Source organism: Carcharhinus amblyrhynchos, chromosome 16 (assembly GCF_965287045.1).
Source record: "Carcharhinus amblyrhynchos chromosome 16, sCarAmb.v2.hapA, whole genome shotgun sequence".
In the NCBI taxonomy this organism is placed as follows: Eukaryota; Metazoa; Chordata; class Chondrichthyes; order Carcharhiniformes; family Carcharhinidae; genus Carcharhinus; species Carcharhinus amblyrhynchos.
In genome coordinates this window covers 29,158,714-29,174,748 of record NC_137339.1, presented here as the reverse complement: position 1 = coordinate 29,174,748, position 16,035 = coordinate 29,158,714, and the positions used below count along the sequence as shown (strand labels likewise).

General features: G+C 39.7%; 1 protein-coding gene across 3 annotated transcripts in view; it reads right to left on the bottom strand.

The window, feature by feature from the left end:
- The window catches only part of LOC145353929 (extracellular sulfatase Sulf-2-like), a 318,430-nt gene that overhangs the window by 224,827 nt on the left and 77,568 nt on the right, over window positions 1–16,035 (bottom strand). For 2 of the 3 annotated variants that reach the window (XM_080204931.1, XM_080204936.1), the window contains exon 3: window positions 3,905–4,014. The exons of the other annotated variant lie outside the window; for it this stretch is intronic. The gene's annotated coding sequence lies outside the window, so the exon portion shown is untranslated. The remainder of the gene's footprint in view (window positions 1–3,904; window positions 4,015–16,035) is intronic. 3 annotated transcript variants of the gene reach the window in all.

The window sequence follows — 16,035 nt, the reverse complement described above, 5'->3', positions numbered from 1 at the left end:
GCACAAACTATATTAAAGTAAACATCCTTCACCTGACAACTGCAAGATAATTGCGCAGATAGGTGATGCAAAGAACCAGTGGATTCCCAGCATGGCTAAGTTTATGATTAAGTACCAGCAACAATTTGCATGTATTATTGGACAAATATAGAGCATCAAACACTACATCTGCAATTTCTGGACAATAACTTATTTTGTTGTAACGGTTAAAGCTGCATTCATGGGAAGCACCGTATCACATCTTGGTTTTTTTGGAGCAATTTTCCTAATAAAAGATTTTGAGATGTGAAGCAAAGTTTATTTTCACAGGCTAAAGCAGCTCTGAGGTGAGAAAGGTTTCAAATACTAACGAGTTCAGCTTTTATATTAACTAAAAACAGAAACTGGTACTCAGCAGGTCAGGCAGCGTCAGAGGCAAAGAAACAAAGTTTTGGGTTCATCAAATTTCATGAGAACTGGGAAAAGTTAGAGATGCAAGGTGGGATTTTATGGCCTTGCTCATCATGAAACCGTAATATCCCACTCAAAGTCAACGGACCTTCCCACAGTCCACTCCAATTCCTGTGGCACTGGGGAGGTAGAATTCTGGCCATAAAGTTTTCAACCAAGTACAGAGACAGAGAAAGGAAGGAGAGGAGGAATAAACAAAAATAGATCTCTGTTAGGTGAAATTAGTTGATGAAATGGATGAGTGTAAGGCAATAGGAGATGGCAATGAGTCAGGAATAAAATGAGAACAATGTTGGTAATGATTCTCCCATTCCGACTTTATAGGTGGACTTTTTCCATCTTGCCTGCCACAGGAATCAGAGAGCGAGACAGAAAAGTTGGTGTTATAACGAAAAGATTCCAATTTTGGTATGAGCACTGTTGGAAAATCCCACTCTAGTTGTTTTACTTGTGTGGTGTGACATGGTAGCACAGTGGTTAGCACTGCTGCCTCACAGCGCCAGGAACTTGGGTTTGATTCTGGCCTTTGTGCAAACTCCACACTGACAGTCACCAATCTCCCTGTGTCCGTGTGAGTTTCTTCTGGGTGCTCCAGGTTCCTCCCACAGTCTAAAGATGTGGGGGTTAGGTGGATTAGCACGGTAAATGTGTGGGGTCATGGAGATAGGGGAGGGCCTGGGTAAGATGCTGTTTTGGAGAATGGTGCAGACTTGATGGGTTGAATAGAATGAAATTCTAAGATTACCATCTCCAGCTATGCTTGGAAACATAGGATTGGAAAAAGAGAGAGGTGCCCCCACTTTGGAGGCAGGCAGCCAATTAATCTGAATACAAAACGTAATTAGATCAAATTTTGCTCCTGGTTGTTGCTTGTGGAGATGGCCATCTCCCTGAAGGCTGCTCCTCACAGCAGTACTGGAGCTGAAGGTACCATGTGACAAAGAAGGGGCCTGAAGCAGGGAAAACCACTCCTGCAGGCCAAACAATATACATAGGAAGGGGTTTCCCCTCCACTTCTAGGGGGCTAACTCACTGCATCCATGTTTAGGTGCCCTTGTGTTCTCCAGCTTCCCTTCGCAACATCCATCTCTGCTGGTGGAACTGACCGAGACACCAGGGCTGCTGGCCCTCTGAGTGGACCAACAACATCAAGAGCCGAAAGGACAGCAAGCATGGAGATGGACAATCAGGAGACAACCTCTGGGAAAACTGTGCAGGTACGCTGAGCTTGGGATTCCCCATTTTGTCCTGAGGCTGGAGTCCTAAAACCTGTGAGAAAATCTAACTTTGCAGCTTTATTTCTCACTTCAGATGCTGACCTGGCGAGTATTTCTAGAATATTCTGTTTTATTTTGGATTTCCAGAATTCACTGTAGTTGCTTTACATATACATTTTGATGTTGTTTTCGCTAGAGAGTGTTTAAATAATTCACTAACACTGAACAAAGAAACCTTACACTCGAGAATTCACAGGCACTGTCCACTAGGCCACAGATGGAACCCAAGAGAAGATAAAAAAGATTATATCTTGATTTGGACAATGGGAGAATAGTCCCACACCTGATGTGTGTTCATTCTTATAGATAAATGCCTGTGGGTGGGACTAGATGCATACACTGCTCTTGGGATTTAAATGTAATTTGTTGAGGGGAAAGATATCATTAAACATAAATTATAAACATATACAACCAGCACTGAGGTCTTGCATTTCAGCTGGAGTACAATGATAGAAATTTTAAAGAGGGCAATTCAGTATAAAACTCAAACTATAGTGTAATTGTACAAAGCTTTAGATAGGCCTCATCTACATCTATGTTCAGTTTAGTTTCTTGATGTCATGGATGTTACAGAGGCATTGGAAAAGTTTCAAAGAAGGTTCACTACAATCATCCCGAGTCAAAAGCTCTTAAGTTGTCATAATTTGTTTGAGATTCTCAGTCTTTCTACACCCGGGAGTGCTAAGGTTTCAGGGTGGTTTAATTTAAGTGTTTAAAATGATCAAGTGATTGCATCTTGGTGGACAGAATTGTAACTAGATAGGCTAGGGAAAACGGGACATGGATTTAAGCTATGCAACCATGTCAAATACATCTAATCCTTTAAAAGCCTCTTAAAAACTGTCAAACTTTGAACACAAGGGAGATAAGTAGATTTGGATCTTTTGAAATCCAGGCAATGAGGTCAAGAATAATAGCAGCTTTTGGGAAATGATAACAATTAAGTATTTTGAGAGAACAGGTATAGGTGGTTAATGCTAAGCTACACCAGATGGCCTGTCAATCAATGCCCTCCAAGAGCAGGTGTCTGCATTTATTTTGCTCTAAGTGACAGCTAAATCTAATCTATTTTTCATTTTTAAAGGTTTTGAATTTGAATGACTTCAGGGTCTTGACACTTAAGCTGACCTTAGTTGAGATTTAGTCTTTCTATACCCGGAAAATATGCATGTATTTACATCTCTTCCATTATCCCACACTGACAGCTTAGTTCCTTGCAACAGCAAAAATAGGGTCCATTTGAACTCACCACCAATTTCAAGTAGCCCTGCTGAGTTTGTGTTTCACACCTGTGGCTTGTCCCCTCCCTCTCGACAAAAAAAGGGATCTTTTGGAAATGAAACAGAACTTCCACATCCAGGACCTCACTGACATTCATAAAGGCCTGTTAGGTCAGCCCAACTTTGGGAAAATCCAGCCCGGCCTCTTTGACTTTCTGTTTATAAACCTAATTAACCCATATGATTTTTCTTTTAGATTGCACCCCATAAGTGTCCCAACATCTTTTAAGAATGTGTGCAGTTGGATACCAAGATCCTACTGCTTACATACATTTTTACCAAATTGTGCCATAGTATACTTTAGAAAAACGCTTTTACTTGATTCATTACAATGTCAGAATTGTACCTAATGTGGGGTCAGAACAGTGAAAATATTTACTAGATAATATTACAAGAAATTTTTGCAAGATATAGCTAAATACAAATTCTAGTCAAATTACATTTTATCATTGGAGAACATCTTAATAAATATGCTAAGTAGAAAACGTGATGAGCTTCAGTGAGAGGACACAGGTTTCTGTCTTTGGATGTCTGACCCAAGATATTCATGACTTTATTTAATCAAGAGGAAACTTAACAGCTACAGTCTGAGAGAACAACAATAAAAGATATAAAAATAAATCCTGAGTAATTACATTATTCAGAGTGTTAAACTCTCACAGGTGAATCTCGGTCGCCCAAGTTTGTTTTATCTATCAAATGTATAAAGGTTTGCCCACTTTCCTGAACATGGTTTCCATTCACATCTGCAATCATTTTATTTCTCCAGAATCAGAAGGTAAATTTTAACACTTATTTCATATTTTGAACATAAATAGATGAAGATTAGGCCAAAGGCAGATATTGAAAGAAAATTCCAAAAGGTAGGCAACGCTCTGATCAAATAAAGTGTATTACCTGGAGACTTTCCCCTTGATTCAGTGGATATGGTCTGTATCAGAAAATCTCTGCCAGTCGCGGAACAAAGCACACTCCTGGGCTTTTGTACACCCACGCATGTAGTTTACCTTTAATTACACAGAACAGGATTTATAAGAGTGCTGAGCATTCCTGAGTAGCTCAAATCAATCCATTTATGGTCAAGCTCTCAGTAACAATGCAGAATACTGTAGAGAAGCCAACACACATTGGTACGGGCATTGCATCCCATCATTACTCAATATATAGAAATGGAAAAAGGTACAACCAAGATTAATCATGACATGAAACCGCAACAAAAATTAGCAGCTTTAAAAACAAACAATAGATGGTACAGGAAAGGAAGGGGGTGTTTAGCCTTGAGGTTTACCCTTTTCCACTCCTCCATCACACCCAAACTCCCCATCCCCCTCCCATGGCACCTTCCCTCACAATCACATAAGGTGCGATGTCCCTTTACCTCCACCCTCTTCAAGGCCTCAAATGCTCCTTCAGGTTAAGCAACATTTTGCTTACATTTCCTTCAATTTGGCTTATTGTATTTGCTGCTCTCAACGCGGTCTCTGCTACACTGGGGAGACTAAACGCCGACTGTTTGACCACTTTGTGGAACGCCTTTACTCAGTCTGCAAGTATGACCCCAGCCTTCCTGTTGCTGGCTATTTTAACTTAGCACTTTGCTCTCATGCCCATCCTTAGCCTGTTGCAATGCTCCAGTGTAGCCTGGTGCAAACTGGAGAAGCAGCATCTTTTTAAAGTAAAGTTTATTTACTAGTCACAAGTAAAGCTTACATTAACACTGCAATGAAGTTACTGTGAAATTCAGATTGGGTATGTTGCAACCCTTGGGACTCAACATCGAATTGGGCAACTTTAGATTTTGACCTGTTGTTTTCCAGCTTTAACCCCCTTTTTAAAAAATATTCCATACACAGAATGTTTGCATCAATGAAAAAGACTCCCCTCACACCAGGCTGCCGTTCGTTCTTAAAGTTGCTACTTTATGTTGCAGTTTCTTTAGCTCTAACACATTCTCCCGCTTTTCAGTTCTGAAGAGTCTGCTAATTCAAAATGTTGGGTGGGATTTTACAGCTTCGTTGCTACGAAACCGTAAAATCCCACCCAAGGTCAACGGACCTTTCCGTGGTCTGCCCCTTGCCCACTCTGATTGCCGTGGTGGGCGGGATGGTAAAATTCTGCCTGTTAACTCTGTTTCTCTGGATTGATGCTGGCAGGCCAGCTGAGTTTTTAACATCTCCTGTTCTTGTTTCAGATTCCAGCATCCACACATTTTGTTTTTTCTTTTAATCACATCATGATTAGTATTAGCCATGTAGACCTGATTTTCTGCTGTTCATCCATGTTTTAATAGCGTCAACGGGGCAGGTGGGGTTGGAAATTGGACAGACATCATTAGCATTAGATTTCCTCCCATTTTATAGCCTGATAGATTTCCTGTCAGAAGTGATGTAGGTCTAAGTTAACAAATTGAAATGAAATAGTACTGATGAGGTGAAGTCATATGTCACATCTTCCTGCATTACTATTTCATTTATACGAGTCATAATTACTGGCTGTATAAAAGCATCCAGTGTTGCTAAGCATTGTAAAATGCACAAATGACTTTGAAATTTCAGATCAGATAGAAGTTCTGTGAATTCCCCAATATGTTATTGAAGCTTTTCCTTTTGCGCTCATCAGAATAGATTTAGCAGAATACTAATTCTGAAGGGAACAACAATTTATACTGCAGGATAAGAGAACATTGATTGGTTGGCAAGTGGACTCTGATTGATAGAGACATTGCCATAGAGAATGCACCAGGGAACAGTTAACCACCAAGCTTGTGTTTAAATTCAAACTAGGCAGGTTGACTCTGACTGGTCAAAGTATTGCCATTGGGAAGGAACTCGGGAACGGCTGTGTACCAAGCTTTTGTTTGGTGGAAGGCGGCACAATGCATGGACATGCTTTTTCTGTTTATGAAGGACAGAGCCCTGTGCGTGAATAATTATAGTTTCTAACATGCATACGCGAGCCACACTGTGTTTGCAGACTGAACCAAGGTGTGCCACAAAGCAGTCACCCAATCTGTATTTGTTCTCCCCATGTAGAAGAGATAACATCGTGAGCAGCAGATACAATATGCTAAACCAAAAAGAGTACAAGTCATTGCTATTTCACTTGGAAATGCCCTGGTCAATGAGAAGGAAGGAGGTAAAAGGATAAATGTTACATCTTTACTCAATTAGTACTTGTTATATCTCTAGTTTTTCACAGTTCCAATAAAAAGGTTATTGGCCTGAGAAGTTAACTTTGTTTTTCTTTCCACAGAGACCCACTGAGTATTTCTAGTATTTCCTATTTTTGATTTCAGATTTCAAGCTCTGCAGTATTTTGCTTTTCAATGAAAAACTACAATGTGGAGGAAGCCTGCTGTATCTCACTACTTCCTCCAGGCCATTTCCTGCACTGCCAACATGGTCCTGAGAAAGCAACATATACAGAAGAGCCCATGGGCATCGAGACATCTCTAAGACATCAACAAACTTTAAAGCCTGAGTCAACCCCATGTTGATATAAATTTTTCAAGTGGTTAGGCTATTTTGTCTAATGGAGTGTGCACTTTGATTTCAATATTTTTTCCGTGTTTTGCTCAAGCCCTTCTAGATTAATGTAGATACAGTTTAACTTGAGATTGAAGTTTGGTATATAAATAAATATTTATTTTAAAGCCATGGTTTATTTCTTATTAGGATAAAGAATCCATGAAATAGAAATTGTCTGGAGATAAAAATGGCATTTCCCCAAATTAAAGATTAAAATTACATTGCATCTTTTGTTCCCAAGGTACGTTCCCCTTTCTTATCTTGCCTGACCTGGCCAACTCACTGAACTTCTTACATCGAGTCCCAGCACTGCATAAATTGGAGTTAACTGATAAACGTCCTCTATTTTAATTGTGTATCAATTGTGTTTAATTAAATACAGGTAGAGGACATTAACTCGCATTTCACTTGGGCATATGTAAAAGGACATGCACTGAGACTGTGATGTGGCTGAGTTTAGAGGTTACAGCTTGTTACATTTCACTCTATAAATAAATAGAAGTCAGAATAAAGAGTAACTCCAGTGACAATCTTCACAAACTGGGTTTCTGAACAAGGACACTCTATGGTGTCCGGACAGTCAGAGCTTGCTCTCCTTTCCAAACTCTCAAACAGTGCATTTCTCCCATGCTTCAACTTCTGCAGAACGGCAGGAGAAAATCTGGTGGCATGCCAGCCTGTGACTGCCCTCGCTACCCTTTTGAGCAAGCTTGTACTTGTTTCAAATTCAAGGTCTCTTAAAGATTGATGGCACCTTAAAATGTAGCAGGTGTGGAAACTTTACAGCAGCATGCCATTTCTTCACCCTCCAGGGGCAAGTTGCAATTAAAAACAGGAAATCTACTGGCAACCAACCCAAATATTGTAATTAAGCAGATCCCAGGAATTTCACAAGGTCAGTGGTGCATTTGGTTGGTAGCCTAATATCCTTCTCCACTAATCTAACACCAGTGTAGCCACATGCGTCTCAGGAGTATGGAGGTTGTCCTATTCTTAATGGCTCAAAGTCTGATACAGACAATATCTGATCTAAGAGAAGCGGCAGCTTTTTCTCCATTTTCCCAGCTTATTCTTTTCTCTTTTAAAGATGTGCGGCAGAGAGTGAACAACCAATATAAAAGTACTTAATACTAAATGAGGATTGTAATTGGATTCTCTAATTCTCCCCTCTAGGAAATGCGTCATAAATGCTGACATGATCATTCCTTTTGCATCCTTCAAATTACTCAAACATCAACAACTCACAGTTTAATGAAATCTCACCCCACCAAATTACGTTACCTTGAATGGCCTTCTTTTAGCCGCCATATACCAGGATTGACAAGGAAGCAGAAATATTTTTCATTCATTCATGGAACATGGGCATTGCTGCCTGACTAGCATTTATTGCCCATCTCTAGTTGCTCTTGTTCAGAGGGCAGTTGAGAGTCAACCACATTGCTGTGGCTCTGGAGTCACATGTAGGCTAGACCAGATAAGGAATGCAGGTTTCCTTCCCTAAAGGACATTAGTGAACTAGATTGGTTTTTTCGACAATTGACAATGGTTTCGTGGTCATCTAACTCCAAATATTTGTTATTGAATGTGAATTGCACTATCTGCCACAGTGGGATTCAAACCCAGGTTCCCTAGAACATTTGCCGAGTTTCTGAATTAATAATCATTGGCCTCGTGGTTCCAGGAGTGAGCAAGTTGTTTCCTTGTACACCATGATTACTGTAATTCTTAAGAAACAAATCTTGTGCTAGTTCCCTATTATTGGCATTAGGGTCTTGGGGAGAAATCAAAACCAAAGCAAAAAATTAAGCTGTTGCTGATGGTATTACTTTTTTGGTCATCAGCAACAGGAAATTACATCATTTATCCTTTGAAAATATTAGGAAACTTGACACTGTACAAATTTTAATTCTATAATCCAATTGTTGAATTAAAATATGAACAAGTAACGTTTCACCACACCTCATTACAGAATTGAGCACTTGACCCTTTGCTCCTCGTTGGGTCGGAGTATCTACTTTGAAAAATGTAGCCGCTTTCTTGCGAGCCAAAGCTAAATATCAATAAACTTTGTAACAGGCAACATAAAAGCATTCAAGTTGACTGTTTTTATACCTTGGGGAAAACCCTTGACATCAATGCTGCCCTTTAAACAGTGCAAAAAGAAATGCATCCCCCTTGGTAGCTCAGACAAAAATGTAGCTATGGTACACAGACTAGGAGGAGATGTATGTATTAGATCCCACAATGGCTGTTTTTGTGTGAGGTGATGGGCAGAATTCTCCTATCTGGAAATAAATCCCGTGGCCGGGGTGGGGGGGCGGGGTCGGGTCGCATTTCCTGTGGGAGAGGTCAACAGGAGACCACGCATATCATCCGGCCCTGACCTCATTAATTATTAAGTATTTTTTGCACCATATTGAGGCTTGATTGCACATGTCCCGCCATCATATCTTGGCGCCACATTTAAAAGGTGCCCTACGTCATTGATCCACCATTGAAAAATGATGAAGAAGCCTCTGAAAGAAAGAAAATGAACCTCCAGGACAAAGTGTGAGGCTGCAAGATGGATCTTCTCAATGACACTGAAGCTAAATCACCCATCTGTAGATACTCCCCCCTTCCACTGTTGCTGTGGCGCTCTGGAGTCTAGAGTCACTGGTGACCTCCATCCTGATCTCTGGAGACAACCCCAAGCATTGCTCAGGTGGCTTCCTGCCATGGCACAGAGCTGAATAAATTGTGGAGATGCTGATTTCAATATCATTAGCGGGCCCAGGACTGAAGTCTCTGGGCCCACCAGAGTGTCTCCCCCGCCAGGAGTGTTTCACTCCAGTGGCGTTTACAATGGCTTCCTGCTAATGGAGAGTTGGCAGTCTGACTATGCTGGAATGAACTGAGGCCATGGAGGTCGGAGGTGAGGGGGGAGGTTGTCCCCTGAGCATTGCCATCACCAGCCTGGCCCGCTGGCTTTGCCCAAGGAGCAAAGTGGCAATGCACAGGGAGGGGACGAGGGTGGGGGAGTCATGCTGCCCCTCGGTAGTGACAAAGAAAGGGAGGAAAACGCGATTTGGGGCTGACCATTAGGGTCGAGGATTGGGACTACCAAGGGTGTGGGAAATTGAGGCAGGCCAGGGAGGAGAGTTGAAGCTAGCCCTGATGCATCTGGGAGGCCAGCGGTTGGGTCACAGTGGGTTGGATGCAGGGTTGGCCAGCAATCGGGGTGGGGGAAGAGGCCACACCGCGGGGCTAATGTGCATGCCCCAATCTCTGACAGCCTCTCGAGCAGGAATAAGCCCACCGATTTTTAATGAGGTGGACCAAATGGGCTTTTTCTACACTGTAGGGTTCAATGATTCACATGAGTGCACACCGCAATGCATAGAGAGTGTGGAAGATTCATTTTGAAAAGCCCATCGAGAAAAAACAGTGGGACTTATTCCAGTTTTTACATAAATTCGACACTTAGAATTGTTTTGGGAGAATCCCATCCAACAAGTTTATTGCAGGTGTTATTAATGTGCAAATCATCCAGCAACTGGTGGCAAGGAAGGTAAATGTGAACTGAAATTTGTGTAGCTTGGTTTCATGAAAAATAATGGCTCACCTTTTCTCCCCACCTGAGTTTCAAGAATTTATTGTATTTGCACTGTAACTGCTGATTTTAACTCTGCATGGAACATTACAACACAAGTACAGTTCTAATGATGAGGAGATGCAGTCCCTCATTCCTGAATGAGAGCATCAGCCTAGGTTTTGCCCTTGATCCCTGGAGTAGGACTTGAAACTAAAGAATTCTGACAGGGTGATAGGAATGCATGAACTTTACCACAGCTGTCAGTAAACTGAAAGGTTTATTTTATGTCTCCTCAATTTTATTCCTGAACAATTTAAATATTAGACAATTTTGTTAGGTTTTACAGAAAGATAAATAAAGAGAGGGAAAGAAAGATTGGATTATGAAAGGGAATAAAATGAGAGAAAAAATAAAAGATGTTTACACTTTTATCACCTTCAGGAGCGATTTACCAACTGAGGGAAGGAGGTTTCAGTTTAATTTACTCAGTTTCCAGCTGCAAATAAGAATGATTACAAGAAAGTTGAAGATCTGGAAGAACATACATAAAGGGTGCAACGAGCCAGAGAGTGGCCAATGTCCTCTGATGCAACACCAGTGCAAGAGGTGTACCCAGGAGAAGAGGGGTTCTCATCACTCCAGAAGTCAGGAGGCGAAGCAAACAGAGGGCGGTGGGAGCAGGTTACTAATGCAGCCAATGTCAGCTACCACAACCTGCAGACCTGGATGCAGCACCAAAAGAAATTCAATTACCTTAAAGGATCAGTAAATTCAGTGAATGCACCATCAACTGCTCCATAAATGTCACACACTGCTCCATCCATAGAAAACTTACAGTACAGAATGGGAGCCATTGTTTCTGTATTGGCAAAAAGCGTTACCTTGCCTAATTTCACTTTCCAGCACTTGGTCCATAAAGCATATCTTGCCATTTTTTGTTTACCTGCAACACATCTGTTTTGTGCCATCTTATCCCCTACACAGGTCAATTCCTCTTTCTGCTGCCTTCCACGTTAGCCTCTAGAAGAGATCTCTGTAGCTTTTTAGCTCTAATAAAATGCCAAAATATTGACATTATATTTTCTGGATGTCACCAAGTTCTTTTTGCTCTTTTAATTTCAAGTAGATCCCTATTTATCTTATTGTCTGTGTACGGAATTTTAAACATATGCCTTAGTACGCACATTTCAAAGGCCTCTATTTTCTTCCACTTGATGTCCAGGTTTCTGAGGCGCCTGGGAAAGTGGATAGAATGTAACATTGTGCAAGTATTTTCCTTGTTACAAGCTTGAGTTTTCTTGTCATTAACACATCTGCTATTTTCACAAAATTACTTTTGGCTCTCGCTATCTTTCTTCTAATTTATGCACAACAGTTGCCATCTTCTGTTATCGTTTGTCTTAAGTAGACAAACATATCTGCTAATTCCAATGTGGCTCCATCCACTTCTATCTTTACTCTAGTTCCTTCTGTTGCATTCTTTTTGCCTATATGGTGTTCATTTGCAATCCATATTCTAAATCTTGCAATTTTATTTGATCTATGATATTTTATGAGGCTCTTCTGATTCTAGGTAACATTGCATTGTCAGCACACTGCAAGTTTATGTTCTTGCTTCTGATTTGACCACTTGAAGTACATCTAATTCTCTGAATATTCAAATCAGTATACAGATTGAATAATTTTGGCAACAGTATTATTGCCTTGTCCCTTCACTTAAAAGATAGCCAATTGTCCATCTTCCAGCCTGCTCGCTAGCTAGCTGGTCCCAGTAGCCTCTGGAATGCCACATTTCAGCAACACGTCTACTAACTACTGCTGATAAACATGTTCAAACACTTATTTCATAGTCTATGAAGCATTGAAAGTGTTCTTCTTTACTTCTAGATATTTAGCAAAAAAATTTTTTTAAAGTTAAATATCCTCTCTCCAGGTCTAAATCCAGATTGCATTTCACGGATTTCAACTTTGAATATGTGATTATTTCTTTCTAATATGATTTTTGTGATCACTTTTTAAGATGGCTCGTTAAGCTTATACTTGTAAGATGATTGCATGCCATTGCTTTAGGTTTCTTAGGTAAATTAACAGATAATGAATGTCTGAAGCCACTTAACATGCATCCTTTGGTACATATTTGATGACAAATTTCTGTTATCACTTTTTACTTTGTTTTCCCAAGGACATCTAGATGTTTTAGTTATAATTTCATCTAGGCCTGAAACTTTTCCTGCACATGACAATTTGAGCATTCTTCATTTGATATTTTAATATTTAGTCTATCAGTTACCATTAACTCTTAATGTTCCCTTGATTTAGACCATTGTTCAATCTGCTTGTATATACTGTCCATCTTTTTGCGACTTTGTCCTTTCAAATAATATTTTATCATCTGTCTTTTATTCATCCACTATGTTATTTTTCTTTCCTATTCGTCAAAGAACTCATCTTCTGATGCATCACTCTTTGTTTTATGATTTCTTTCCTGCTCCAATACTTCACATCTAAATTTTACCATTTCTCTTTAGCCTCCCTACATGCACTATTTTCTTTTCAATTTCATCATATTCCAGAGTGTTTCCTTCCTTTCCTTCATCATTATTTTGAATATATCTGTCATCCACTGTCTTTTTCTTTTCTCTTCTGGTGATATTTAATTTGCAGCATGTTGTATACGCTCTTCCATGTTTTCCACTTAATTTTTACTCTTGTTCTGAGGCTCATGTTTATTCTGATTCCTCAATACTAAAGCATTCATAGTCACCCCATACTTTTAGCAGTGAATATCTCGCGAAAGTTCTCACCCTTCAACACGTCAAGATCTAAATCTTTTTATTTTTTGGTATGTTCAGTTTCATCCAAATTTTTGTCACAAGGAGACAATTATCTGAAATTATATATTCACGGGGATACATATAAATATTTTTCATTTCACCATCATATAAATCCATTCAAATTCTAAACACAGTATAATAAAGACAAAATACTGCGGATACTGAAATCTGAAACAAAACAAAATGCTGGTAAATCTCAGCAAGTCTGATGGCGTCTGTGGTGAGAGAATAGAGCCAGTGTTTTGAGTTGAATGACCCTTCGAGCTCTGATGAAGGTCCATCCAGGCTCAAAACATTGTGGAGAGAGAATAGAGCCAGATGCCATCCACGTTGTCTAGACTTCAACTGTATAGTTTTCTTTTTAGTTGCTTAAAGGTGGTGCATGCCAACATCAGATCATTTTCTGGACAAAATTGTATCAGTCTGTTTCATCTTTCATTTCTCAATTTAAGATTTATTGACTTTCATGCATTCCTGGCATCAATTTTAGTGTTTAAGTCACCCATTACAATTACCACACCAGTCAATCTAACTTGATCATAACCCTTGAGAATGTCATGATAAAATGCCTCTATTTCCTGCTCACTTGGTCAAGGGCAGTAAATTTGCATGACAATCAATCGGCTTTCCTTTGATCGTAATCATGGTCACTCTAAGATTGGTCAGTGACTTTGAACTGATCTCTTGTACCTGATGTTTACTAGGATTCCTACTCCACTCCTTTTTTAAACCTCCTGTAAAGCACAAGACTCAAAAGTTTATTGCGAAAGGAGTGGATTTCCATGACCTGTGAAGATTGAATAGTGTAAAGGAAACAGAATCAATTTTCAAAATGTTAATTTCATTAGACATGGTGGCACAGTGGTTAGCACCACTGCCTCACAGCACCAGGGACCTGGGTTCAATTCCCAGCTTAGGTCGCTGTCTGTGGAGTTTGCCCATTCTCCCCATGTCTGCATGGGTTTCCTCCAGGCGCTCTGGTTTCCCCTCTGAGTCTGAAAGACATGCTGGGTTAGGTGCATTGGCCATGTTAAATTCTCCCTCAGCGTACCCGAACAGGCACCTGAGTGTGGCAACTTGGGGATTTTCTCAGTAACTTCATTGCTGTGTTAATGTAAGCCTACTTGTGACACTAATAAATAAACTTGAAACCAGATACCACAGTGTCCTATATTTGAATAAATTCTCATGTAATCAATTCGAATGTCTTTTGAAATGCATGTCTGTGCGAAAGGAGACTAGTGTAAAGCATATTCAGTATTTGTCCTACCCCAGGGTTTGTAAAAAGAGCTGGTTGAAATAGGTGATTAATTACCTGCTTGGACACTGTTTAATTTCAAACTGAAATATGAGCCCAATCAAAGTTCCAACCTTCTCTTAAATGGAAGGGCAATAATGCTGACCAATTTGAGGACAGAATGCAACAGTCAGCAGCATCTAGGGATAAGCACAAGTTCAACTTGCATATTTTTTTGGAATATGAAGGGAAATAGATTTAATGTCCACTGAACAAGGTCAACCCAACTTTTTCAGTTGCAGCAGTTAGCAGTTTTTTTTTAAACCGAACTTCTCAGAAAATACTCAGTCACGGAAGAACTAGGAGTGTATGGAACTGTAATCATGAAACTCATCCGTAAAAAATGGAACTACAGTTGCAGAAGTTCACATACGGACAACTATCCTTTCATGGTGCCTTTGAAATACCAGACACATTGGGCAATAAGAGGCTTAAGTATAAATCAGATTTCCATAGCATTGAAGTGAAAATGATTGGAAATAAAAATATTCACAATAATACATTGGTTATAATCCCCACATTGCATTTCTTGTCATTTTCAGGACATACTTAATTCTTATAACTTGCTGTTGTGACATTGATAATATCACTTCATCTCTGCTGTGTTCAAACTCATCCTTGTAATGAAGTAGGTAGCTTTCATAAAGCACTTTTCCTGACCTCCCAAATGTTTCAAAGCATTTCACAGTTACTTGTACCTCCTTTATTGAAAATATTCAGTTTACACCTATATTTCCCCAGGTGAAATTTTGGTGTGCATGTAACAACAGGGTAACTGGAAGGATTATCTCACGCCACTTACTGCCAAAGATGTTGACTCGTTCAGAGACAACACTCAATAGGGTAACTGAAAGGATTATCTCAGGCTGCTAACTAACTGCCAAAAGGTGTTTACTCAATTTGAAAATCAGATTTCAAAGGCGACGCTTCAATTTTTTTCTGCTTGTCTTTATTAAAGTCACTCAGATACAAAATAATTGTAAATTTAATATCCCTGGTATCCGTGTCATTTAGCTTGTATATAAGAGTTTCAATCATACTGATATGTTAACCTTTTGCATATAGGTAACATTTGAGTTAATGAGGCTGTAGTTGGTTGTTTCTTCTGGAACTGATGCCAGAAAACTGTCCTCTTTGGAACTTAGTCATTCGTTATCGACAACAATCTTTCTTCAAATACTTTAAAATTCCCAGAATCACTAAGAATATGTGTAATCTCAAATATTTAAGAGGTTCTGGCATGGCAATAAATCCAAATATACAGAAGCTACCTAGGAGGAGAAACAGAAAAGAATTGAAGAAATATAATTGTGTCCATGATTCATAGAAAGCAAGGGACAGCAGTCAATGAATCAAGCAACCCCTCTTACCATTCTGCAATTCGGCTAGCTTACGACTGACATGCATCTTGGCTCTATCACCCATCTTGGCTCAATTACCTTTGATAAACTTGCCGGACACAAAAAAAAACTTTACACTTACAGCCTGTCTTGTCCTGCATTTTTAACATTAATAAACATTGAAAAAAAGAAAATAAAGCTCAGTTTGGACAAAGTCATTGAAACTCTTATCATGTCCAAACTCAACCATCCACATTCCAACCTCCCACCCTTCATAAACTTAAAGCATCAAAAAAAAACTGCTGTCCATATTCTAAAATCACACCAACTCCCATTCACTGACCACTCCAAAGCTCTCTGATTGACACTGGGCTCTGCTTTCCAAACACCTGTATGTTTAAATTTAGTATTCAAATCTCTCCACTGCCTCACCATTCCCCAAGTCTGTAACCTCCG